A 13,103-nucleotide genomic window follows, 5' to 3' on the forward strand; every position below is an offset into this window, starting at 1 on the left:
CGTATCTCAAAAACGATTCTTGATTATGGCTTAAAACTTTAAACACTTCTTAGTTATATTAATCTTAAAATCTGTATACTTTTTGGTGATGATTCAAAATTTTATTTTTGAGTTATTGAGTATTTTGTAAAAAAGGGGGAGGGTTTTTTTACATGTCGCACCATATCTCAAAAACGATTTATGATTATTGTTTAAAACTTTACACATGTCTTTGTTATATTAATCTTAAGATCTGTATACTTTTTGGTGATGATTCAAAATTTCATTTTTGAGTTATTGAGTATTTTGTAAAAAAGGGGGAGGTTTTTTTTACATGTTGTGCAGTATCTCAAAAACAATTTATGATAATTGCTTAAAACTTTACACACTTCTTTGTTATATTAATCTAAAGATCTGTATACTTTTTGGTGATGATTCAAAACTTTATTTTGGAGTTATTGAGTATTTTGTTAAACAGGGGAGGGTTTTTTTACATGTCGCGCCGTATCTCATAAATAATTTATGATAATGGCTTAAAACTTTACACACTTCTTTGTTATATTAATCTAAAGATCTGTATACTTTTTGGTTTTGATTCAAAATTTTATTTTAGTGATATTTAGGTTTTTTTTTACAAAAAAACAGGGTTTCACATGTCCCGCCGTGTCTCAAAAACAATATATGGTTATTGCTTAAAACTTTCTAAGAAACTATTTATGATTATTGCATCAAACTTCCACACAAGACGTCGGGCGTATCATGCGCTCATGGCGCAGCTGTTTATTAGCCATGGCGTTGTCAGTTTATTTTCGATTTATGAGTTTGACTGTCCCTCTGGTATCTCTCGTCCCTCTTTCATGCCATGTATCGGTTCTTTTAAAGAAGATATTTGTATGCATTGTCCATAAGGTCCTTTGTTAAACAAAGTCCTTCTCTGGCGCTTATCTTGATCCTCTTAAAGAAGCATTTGTATGTATTTCCCATAGGGTCAAAACCTTCAGACCAGGTGAGCTAAAAAGGAAGATGTGGTATGACTCAATGAGACAACTCTTCACAAGTGGCCATATGACAAAGAAAATAACAACTATAGGTCACCGTATAGCCTTAGTTGACTTGTAAAATGTAACAAGAAAGTTAATTCAATACAAAAGAAAACATGGTGACGACTAAAGGGCACTAAATATTTTATCAGGTTTGTTGTACCTTTGACATTTTAACACATTTTATTATCCTACAAAGTAACTGATTTGTATTGCAAGAAGTAAAAGGGCTGGGTATTTCTTAGTATAGTTACTGATAATGTAATAGTCCTACTAATTTGAAGAAGGTTTACAAAGGCAATGAAATATTAAGAATTTCTGAACATCAAATATGAATTTGCTATTTACCTTTTTAGCTCACCTAACCCAACATTATAGCCATCACTTTGCTCCATTTGTTGTCGTTTTGGTCGTTAACTTTTTCAAAGATCTTCTTTAAAACTAATGAACTAATTTCAATCAATCGTCGTTTTGGTCGTTAACTTTTTCAAAGATCTTCTAAAAAACTAATGACCTATAGTATTTCAATCAATCGTCGTTTTGGTCGTTAACTTTTTCAAAATCTTCTTCAACCAAACTTGGAATGAATGATCCTTATTGTAACTTTTATTAACAAGAGTGTGTCCCCAGTATACGGATGCCTCATTCGCACTATAATTATTTATGTTCAGTTGACCGTTAATTTGGGTAAAAACTCTAATTTGACATTAAAATTACAAAGATTATATGGTCCGTGTAACACTTATCAATTCAAAGTTTTAAAACGTTTTGAAATTTTAGAATTTTGGAATTTTGATCAAAGTTTTAAAATATCAAAATTTCAAATTGTGTAAAAGTTTTGAAATTTTGAAATTTTAACCAAATTATTAAAATATTAAAATTCTAAATATCGTTTTTAAATTTGATAGTTTAGAAATTTGATCAAACTTTTAAAATACTAAACCTAACGTGGAATTTTGATTATTTCACTTTTTGAATGTTTGGTTTTTTAATCTTTTGATTAAAATATCAAAAATAGAAAAGGGGCAAAAAGAGGGGTACCTGTAAACTGAGAAACGAAATAAAAGTGAAACGAAACGAAACAGAATGAAATGAAAACATGCTGATACATAAAAGTTAATGTATAGAATAAAACCACAGGTACGGACAGTTCTATGAGGTGAAAAATAGGATGACAAAATAAATATTTCTCAAAAAAAGATAATTCATTTTGAACCAAGACACACGGCTCTGATAATGGCCATTTTACATGATGATTTACCCAGCACCCATATTTTAGGAGTAACAGTAAAAACTGATTAACTCGCAGTAGGTCAAATAATATGGTTAGGCTGAGTATATATGTGTTTTCTGCTGGACTTTAAGCAATAAAATGGTTCAATACACGTTGTATTATCTCATTTGATTTCAACTTTTTCTTTTTTTCTCTACTATTTCTTACTTTCTGCAATCATGTCGGTAGATGAATAAATCTTTAATGATCATCTTTAACGTTTTAATCAGCAACAATTTCCTTCCTTTATTAATTATAAAAAAGAAGATGGGGTATGATTGCCAATGAGACAACTATCCACAAAAGGCCAACATGACACAGACATTAACAACTATAGGTCACCGTACGGCCTTCAACAATGAGCAAAGCCCATACCGCATAGTCAGCTATAAATTGTTGGCCTTAGATATTCAGCTTTGAGCGTTCCTGATCCAGAAAAGCGCTTCGGTCGTAACTTTTAACGTTTTGTTTTCATTTTTTTATCGTTTGCATGACGATCGTTTATTGCCTTGTATCAATAATTTCAGTTCTAAGTATTTGTACGGTAGGAAATCTGAATTCATGGTGTCCCAATGAACGTTGTGGTATCTGGAATGTGGGAGGTTTTCGATATCTTATTACGCCGAAATTAAGAGTAAAATCAATTATCGGTAGCCTGGAGTCAGGAAATTTTTATAAGGTTTCTACATAAACTCTTCATAGATAGTTACCCGGGTGTAAATTTTTTATTTGCGCCTGACGCGCGTTTCGTCTACAAAAGACTAATCAAAGACACTCGAATCAAATTAAGTTTAAAAAAAGCCAATAAAACCAAATTAAATTAAAAAGGTAAAAAATAAAAAAAAAAATAAGAAACGTTAACATACAACTTATCGTTCTGGTTTTGTAAAAGCTGAACACATTCATCATATTTATCATAAACGTATACCATACACATTATTTCCAGGCTTCACATTAATGTAAAAGTTGCCGCTGTACATTATGCCCCCATCTATCCACTTGTAGGCGTCGGCATTTTGAAAATTAAAAAAATATTTCGAATATTTTATATTAGCGATAAATGGTAATCTTATTTGGGAATCTGATATATAAATATTGTCACTAAGGTGACACTTTTTTTTTTTATTTTATTTTACTTGGATACATTCCCGAGTAGCTTCAATAATGGTACATAAAAATATTTTGAACCCCAGTTTGATAGGGGAAAAATCTGTGCAAGCAGAGGACAAAATAAATATCATCTGAATCCAGATTCCCCCCGTACCTTAAAGTGTTAAATTTTGAACCAAATAATTTGATCAATAGCGATAAAAAAAACCTTCATAAATGAAATTTTAAGAGCTTAGCGCGATTTTTTTACTTCAATAAAACAACTTTTGAAGTTAAATGGGAGCTCCCTTAGATAACGTTTGGACTGATGCTTGTAAAAAGTATATGCATTTATCATATACGTAGCTCCATTGGGGGCTCTAAATCAACCTCTGTTTTTTTTTAAAATGGCACATAAAAGGAAAAGGGATTTTTTTTGGTATCAAGAGATATCATTTTTCCGTATTTGTTATTTATGCATTTTTAAGTTATCGAACGATAATCAACTTGAATCAAAGTAAAAGAACACAGGTACGTCCAATCAGAATGGGACGTGTAAAGAGAGTGCCACGCTGTCAGCTGCATGATGGATTTTTCCATTTTTGGCCATACACCAATGTTGCTCTCGAAAAACCAGTACATTGTAAAATTCTGAATTTCAAGTAAAGCATTCACCTACAGAACACTGAAAACTGAATATTTGAAAGTGAAGTATATATAAGAACCGAATCAATAATTGAAGAGGTGTTTCGCTAAAATGAAGTTAATCTGATGTACAATGGTTGTCTTCTGTTGATGTAGTTCATACGTGTTTCTCGTTTTGATATAGATAAGACCGTTGGTTTTCCCGTTTGAATGATTAACACTAGTAATTTTTGGGGCACTTTATAGCTTGCTGTTCGGTGTGAGCCAACGCTCCGTGTTGAAGGCCTTACCTTAACCTATAATGGTTTACTTATATAAATTGTTATTTGGATTTCGAGTGTCTCATTGGCACGCATACCACATCTTCCTTTATCCATTAAACATACCAAAATACATCTATAAGGGCTACTTTGCCCGAGCCTGCTGAATCCTGAGTTTCTTTGAAATTTGTATGTAAAGAACCTATTTGGAATTATCGATTTTTGGTTGTCAGTGACAAATATTTCATGAATGATAGCAATAAATACACCAGGGAGGATTTGTGTTTGTTATTCATTTGATGAAGACATTATCTTTCAATTAGTTTAATTGAGGTCTGGAGCTGGCTTTATATATATATGGCAGTCCTTTGTTAATTTATTAACATTGTCATTTTGATTACTTTCTTATGTTTCCTATTCTGACATAGGACTTGGATTTCTTGGTGTGTTTAATTAACTGTGTGAATGTTAGTTCATTCTACATTTTCTAGAGGTAGAGGGGGGGGGGGGGGGGTTGTGATCTCACGAAACATGTGCATTTGTGGGCCTGCATCTGTCCCAATTCAGGAGCCTCTGGCCTTTTTGAAATAGGTGTCGTGTGTATATGTTTTCCTCTTTTCGCCCCTTTTCTATTTTTGATATTTTAATCAAAAATTTAAAATATCAAACTTTCAAAAAGTGAAATAATCAAAATTGCACGTTAGGTTTAGTATTTTAAAAGTTTGATCAAATTTTTAAACTATCAAATTTAAAAACGATATTTAGAATTTTGATATTTTAATTATTTGGTTAAACTTTCTAAATTTCAAAACTTTTACGCAATTTGAAATTTTGATATTTTAAAACTTTGATCAAAATTCCAAAAATCTAAAATTTCAAAACGTTTTAAAACTTTGAATTGATAAGTGTTACACGGACCTTATATCATAGGGAACATGTGTAATAATGAACTAAGTTTCAAGTTGATTGGACTTCAACTTCATGAAATACTACCTTGATCAAAAACTTTAACCTAAAGAGGGACAGACGGACGAACGAACAGAGGTACGAACGGACGGACGAAAGAATTGACTCACAGATGAGAAATATAATGCCCCTCTACTATCGTAGGTGGGACATTAAAAGAAATTGTTTGCTGTTCCAGTCAGTCAACAAACATTCCGTCCATGGCTAAAATTGAACACGAGGGTAAAAGGCATTGTTTGGCTTATACTCATATCATAACAGTAAAAGCAAAACTGACATGGGGTAAACATTATCAGCAGATCAATTTAATACTGGTGAGGAAACTTTAAGACACATTTGACAATCCAATATTGAGTTGTTGGCCCTGACATAATATTCTTATAGCAATTTCTCAGTTTTTGTTTTTTATGCCCCATCTACGATAGCAGAGGGGCATTATGTTTTCTGGTCTGTGCGTCCGTTCATCCGTCCGTCCGTCCTTCCGTTCGTTCTTCCGTCTGTCCCGCTTCAGGTTAAAGTTTTTGGTCAAGGTAGTTGTTTGATAAAGTTGAAGTCCAATCAACTTCAAACTTAGTATACATGTTCCCTATGATATGATCTTTTTAATTTTAATGCCAAATTAGAGGGTTTACCCCAATTCCACGGTCCACTGAACATAGAAAATGATAGTGCGAGTGGGGCATTCGTGTACTGGGGACATTTTCTTGTTATCTTCAAATTAAAAGCTAAAAAGAAGTCAACATGATCAAAATCGTCAATTGATTTCTTATAGGAGTTATTGCCCATGACAAATATTTTATAGTTTTTGCTGAAGCTATGCTAGTTACATAACTGAAAATTTAAACAGTCATAATTTTCAGCAATGTCAGACCTATAAATAAGTTTGCTTGATTGAAAATGTCATTGAGGTATTCTCAATGAAAGATGAATCTTATCATTTTTTCAGTTTTTATTTTTTGCAGAAACTAAGTATGATGGATAGTAAGAAAAACCTTTGAAATGCATTTCATACATTAAACAACAAAATAGTCATTGATGGACAATCTTCACAAAAAGATATTCATGTGAGAGAATCAGGCTTTTAGAATACTCCTGTTTGCTTTTCTTCCACTTAAATATATGCAAAAAATTAGCTGTGCCTTAACTAATGAAAAGAAAATTCATACTGGTAATGCTGCTTCATTATGTGTGAAACTTTTATGTGAAGTTTCAGGTATCTTGGTTGCAAACTGATGTAGAGTTGAGAACAAAAAAAACTGATACCATCTTTTGTAAGTTTTAAAACTTTATCATACTTAATCATCCTATCGACACAAAAACTATAGATATATTGGTTCCCAATTCCAACATGCATATACCGGTATAGATCCACATCGAAATCCTCTTTCAATTTTTCTCCGTTTCAAAGAGCTACAGATCATATCACATGGACAAATATTACAAAAGGTCTTCAGAGAAAGGTATATTATATTCTATTCTTATTACTCTTTCCCTAACGGAAACTGAAGTCATGTAACTGGGATAGATTTTGCGCCATAAAGCAATGGAGTGCTGAAGATGAATAATTCTTGAATGCCGCTGGTACAACAGGAATTTCTTTTCTAAACCAGAGTACATTTATTGTCTTTTAACTATTGTGGAACAATGCTTATCTTTTTTTCCTAAAGCCCAAGCGTTTACAGTCATTTATCAACCACTATTTAGCTTCTTAATTCGTTCGCTGGGAAACAAAGTATATAGACTTTAATGAAATAAGAAGATAAGGTAAGACAACATTCCACCCGACCGAGTGCCAAGATACAGAAAACGTTAACGTTTGAAGCAACTATCAAATTGTGTATATGTTCTCAGTTTGTTGCCTTGTTTGGCATTTGTTTTATTATCATTATTGATTTGCTTTGGTCACGTCTCATTGAATTTGATTATTAGTCTATTATTAATTTTATTTATAAGTATAAGAGAAGTAATTTTATAATTATTAATTTTGATGGACAAGTCCAACTAATGATTCTTTATTATCCAGGAACTTGGAGCAGGATGTCCTCTAAGCTGATGATACAACACTTTTTCTTTACATTAATTTAAAGATTTATTTCCCGAAGTCCCATCCAATATGTAACAAAAATTGGTCATAGTTTATTTATTTCGATGTGAAATTCCAGTTGTCTTTCCTTATTAATTGTGCTTCTATATGTATACAAGTTTCTCCATAGTTGGAGCACCATTTATTACTAAAAACACCCCTAAAATTGGTATAGTCTTGATTTTCACCCCTTCACGTATAATGGACCGTTCCATATGGTAGTATATAAGCCAGCTCAAGACAGAGAAACTTTGTCAGTTATATGTGGACCGTTGAAGTGTTAACATCAGGATTAAATATTCCAACTGGTAAGTAGAGTGAAATAAGTGATTCCAAAGGATATATAAATAGTGTTCGGATTTATATGTGGATGTTGCAATAGTGATTGTGATACAATGTATAAAGTGAATCTGATATATATAAGTGAATTGTATTAATGAGAATACAAGGTGTATACTTGCTGGTGTTGCAAGTTGTACTATGTGGAAGTGTGAATACTTCATAGATTTGTATTAGTGAGAATACAAGGTGTTTACTTGCTGGTGTTGCAAGTTGTAATATTGTGGAAGTGTATTCGTGAAAGTGCACTGTGTTAAACCTTACCAGTTGGATAATATTCATTGTGTGGGAACTCAAAAGGATAATTAGTGCGTGAGTTCAGCTGTGTTTATATATATATTCCTTGTGAATTAACATTGTGCAAGCTAGTGTAATTGTGTCATTGTGTTATTGTGGTTAGTTACAGACTAACAAGGTGATACTACGTATGTGTGGACGTTGTAAATAGAAGTTGTATATATGTGATTTTGTGTTCATACGTTTTATGTGATACTTACTTGTTGATGCATGTTGCAAAGTAATCTGTTGGTGACATGGTGTAATAAAGGGCTGTATGCATGTTGCATAGTTATATATTAGTGACATTGTGAATAAATCGGTCTGATACATGTTGCATAGTGATTGCATAGTGACATTGTGTAAATATATTTTGTTATGATACAGTGTGTATATATATTGTGAATGAGAAACTTCGCCTTGAATTCTGATTTATGTGCATTGTGCTGTGTATATATTTTTCGTTGTAAATCCTTTTATGGATGTGTTGATTGTTTGAATAGGACAACTGGTTGTGGTGAAAAATTGAGTTGAGCACTTGAAATCCTGATTTATTCAGATACGGATCCATTGATCGCACGGTTACACGTTACAAATTTGGTGGCAGCGGTGGGATTTCATGTGTTGGTTTCTTTAAATTCGTATTTGATTGAACTAGTTGTAATATTTCAAAATATATTTGTGTGTTGCGTTTGTAGTCAAAGTATAGTACATTTTTAAGTAAAAAGGAACATTAAGTCAGTTGATATTGAAATGGCAAATAATATGTTTGATTTGGAAATTGGTCTTTTTAAAAGTGAAATTGGAAAATTCGTATATTGCCTCAGACACAGTTTTATGCATTCAGCCTCTAATTCTTTACGAAAGGAAAATGATTCAGGAATTACAGATGGTGTTGAATTAATAAGAGATACTGTAGTGTTTGGAAGAAAGTAGTCATGAGCGTTTTTGGGTTAAGAATCACTGTGAAGAGTAGACGATTGGATGTATCATATGTGTATATAGACAGTTTTGTAGTGTATATAGTGTACATATAGTTAAATATGAGTCCGTCGGATGGGGACGTTAAATCCGAGGCCCCATGTACAGGAACATGTCACGCCCTGTGCATGTAAAAGACCCCTCCTGCAGATTTCGTTAAGAGTAGGCTCCTTGGGGCCGCTGCAGAGGCAAAATTTGTTAGGGACCTCTTAAATTTTCTTTGGCAGTGACGCTCAAAATTACAGACGTTAATGAGGAAAAGGTTTATGTTGGAAACAGATATTTTGAAGTGGGAAGTTTTAAAAAGTTTTATTCGAACAAAAGGAGAAATATACTGTGAATAGTGTTTGTTCATAAGAAGAAGGTTCAATATGTTTGATATGGCTGACAGGAATTAGGACATATGTAGACTTTGTTTCTACGGGTTGTGCCTTGTGATGTCATCAGTTAAGACCTGATGGACAAAAGGGTAGCCTGACGTTGTGGTCAGAAGATATGTCCAATGGAAATAGTGACTGCACTATGGTAAGAGTTTGGGTATGAAAAATGACCAATTTGATAGATGTTTTATCAGCATGTCAGATGTATTCAAGGAGTCATGCGAGGACGCATGATTTTTGAGGCGTGGGTAGTGTAACACAAATTGGTCATAGTTTATTTATTTCGATGTGAAATTCCAGTTGTCTTTCCTTATTAATTGTGCTTCTATATGTATACAAGTTTCTCCATAGTTGGAGCACCACCTATTACTAAAAACACCCCTAAAATTGGTATAGTCTTGATTTTCACCCCTTCACGTATAATGGACCGTTCCATATGGTAGTATATAAGCCAGCTCAAGACAGAGAAACTTTGTCAGTTATATGTGGACCGTTGAAGTGTTAACATCAGGATTAAATATTCCAACTGGTAAGTAGAGTGAAATAAGTGATTCCAAAGGATATATAAATAGTGTTCGGATTTATATGTGGATGTTGCAATAGTGATTGTGATACAATGTATAAAGTGAATCTGATATATATAAGTGAATTGTATTAATGAGAATACAAGGTGTATACTTGCTGGTGTTGCAAGTTGTACTATGTGGAAGTGTGAATACTTCATAGATTTGTATTAGTGAGAATACAAGGTGTTTACTTGCTGGTGTTGCAAGTTGTAATATTGTGGAAGTGTATTCGTGAAAGTGCACTGTGTTAAACCTTACCAGTTGGATAATATTCATTGTGTGGGAACTCAAAAGGATAATTAGTGCGTGAGTTCAGCTGTGTTTATATATATATTCCTTGTGAATTAACATTGTGCAAGCTAGTGTAATTGTGTCATTGTGTTATTGTGGTTAGTTACAGACTAACAAGGTGATACTACGTATGTGTGGACGTTGTAAATAGAAGTTGTATATATGTGATTTTGTGTTCATACGTTTTATGTGATACTTACTTGTTGATGCATGTTGCAAAGTAATCTGTTGGTGACATGGTGTAATAAAGGGCTGTATGCATGTTGCATAGTTATATATTAGTGACATTGTGAATAAATCGGTCTGATACATGTTGCATAGTGATTGCATAGTGACATTGTGTAAATATATTTTGTTATGATACAGTGTGTATATATATTGTGAATGAGAAACTTCGCCTTGAATTCTGATTTATGTGCATTGTGCTGTGTATATATTTTTCGTTGTAAATCCTTTTATGGATGTGTTGATTGTTTGAATAGGACAACTGGTTGTGGTGAAAAATTGAGTTGAGCACTTGAAATCCTGATTTATTCAGATACGGATCCATTGATCGCACGGTTACACGTTACAAATATATAGCTTATTGTAGGATAAGGTCCAAGTAATAGCTTTTAACCAATGATATTCATAATTAGAAATTCATTGGATAAACTGCTTTGTATATGAAAATCAAGATTGAATTCATTGTAGATCGTCTTTTGTGCACTTGGTTTGATACTCGTGTCTTTAAAAAAAAAAACTGTTAACATACATTACAAAAAAAAAATCATTTTAATGGTATGAACAAATTTTCATAGTTTTTCTAATTGTTGAAATATTCAAAATACTCATGCACAAAAGAATCTATTACTTTAAGAAATCATTACACAGTATTAAATATTACAATGGAGGTTAATCATAACAGGAAAAAACTTTTTCATCAAGTTTCGAAGAAAAAGATCGTTTTCAGATAAAAGATATCTTTTACACGTGTTGCAGTCAGTTACTATAATATGTTCGTAACTATCAACAGTTCAACATCGAAATATTGCATTGAATTGCGTAAACTTGTCTAGAATTATTCCATGATATTTTTTGAATCAGTGATTTTTACTTTGTTTTTAACACATTTTTGTTCAACACTCATGTATTTATTTTGTATGTTTCTGTATTAAGTGTGTTATGGTGTATCGTTTTTTGTCCAAATAATTATAAAATTGCTTTTCAATACCATAATTGTCACATTCACGAATATGACTGTTATACCGAGTGTGAATTTGCATTGCTTTACGACGTACATTTCGGTATTTTGTACATCCAACATTAATGTATTTATTTTTGTAGTTTTTGTTATGGTTTCGGTTGGATAATCTGTTATGTCTTATCGTTTGTATTCCAAACAGTTCTACAAAATTGCCTTTCAATAACATAATTGTCATGAGTATTGTGACAATAATTGTATAAAATTTAGAATTGCATGTTAGTTACCAAAGCACTTCACTGTTTTTGATATCATATGGTGTTTGTCGTTGACGGAGTGACTGTGTTCGTTGTTGTTCTGCGGTTTGCATGTTGTGTCATTATATAATTTGTTTGTGCATTTTCTGTGCTGATTGTTCTAACGTGTTTTTTTGTTGTGTTTCTTTCAATAAGTGTTGTCATTTTAGCGATTTAGTTGTTAACATTGTCATAACGCGGGAGGTTTGGGTAGCCATTAAACCAGGTTAAACCCACTATGTTTCCTTAAAATGTCCTGTACCAAGTCAGGAATTTGGCAGTTGTTTTCAAATAGTTCGTTTCTATATATGTTGGCGTTTGTTTTTTCTCTTATAGTTGATGTGTTTCCCTAGGTTTTAGTTTGTAACCCAGATGTGTTTTCTCTTAATCGATTTATGAAAAATTGGTATACAACTATTGCCTTTATTTATACACAAGTAAATTCCCATTTTGCACGAAACAAACAACCAATCCATTTTGAAGTGGATATTTGAACACTTCTTGACATTTCGTGTTAACTCTCTTCAATGCAGAATGTCCAGTCAAGAACCAGAATTCATCTGCAGACTTGCTAAGCATTCTGCTGCTGTTGGTTGGTGGTGCAAAAGTAGACCACAGAGTCCCATTTCGAATATGGAGACTGATTGAATTCTCCAAGAGTATCTAACTGTGCTGACCACTTGCAGTTATTCGAAAACTTAACACCTAAATGTTTAAAACGTGGAAACAGTGCATGATATTGCCCGTTTCTCAGATACGGTAGGTCAACTATATGTGGTGTTTGGTGTAAAGCCTTACGGATAAATATATGTCTGACAGGATTTATATGACTTTGACCTCTTTGTAATAGATCTTAAAATTTTAATTTAATGAAATACTTGTAGAAAAACCTCCATGTTTAACGCTTTCAACATAAAAGCAATGGTCAGTAAAGCAGGGGAGACATTTCAGCGTATACAATCTTTTTTTTTCTCTAAAAGAATGTAATTCTACAGTTCAACGCTTTAACAACCCTATAAAATTTCAAAAAAGAATCACTCAATTCTTATATTTATATTTGTTTGCTTCAATCATAAAACCAGGAAATTACCATTTATATCAAGCTTTAAAGTGATCTGTGAATTGTAGTGACTTTGTCATGCATGGAAATACCAAGCAATCATAAATGTAGCATTTTATTGAGAAATGACTCGCGGTTATTGTCAGCTAAGTAATAGTTTTACGAAACATGCATGTAATGTATATATAACTTAATACTACTAAACGTTTATTTAAATATGCGCCCAATGACAGTGTATTGAATACACACTGTTTCCACGTATCTTAAACATTTTGGGTGCTATTTTTTCCAATAACTACAAATGGTCAGTACATATAGATAATATTTGCTATAGTGTCACTAAACAGATTTCTGTTTTCAAGGATATTGAAATATATTCTTTACAGAATTTTTTTT

This window comes from Mytilus galloprovincialis, chromosome 1 (assembly GCF_965363235.1).
Source record: "Mytilus galloprovincialis chromosome 1, xbMytGall1.hap1.1, whole genome shotgun sequence".
In the NCBI taxonomy this organism is placed as follows: domain Eukaryota; kingdom Metazoa; phylum Mollusca; class Bivalvia; order Mytilida; family Mytilidae; genus Mytilus; species Mytilus galloprovincialis.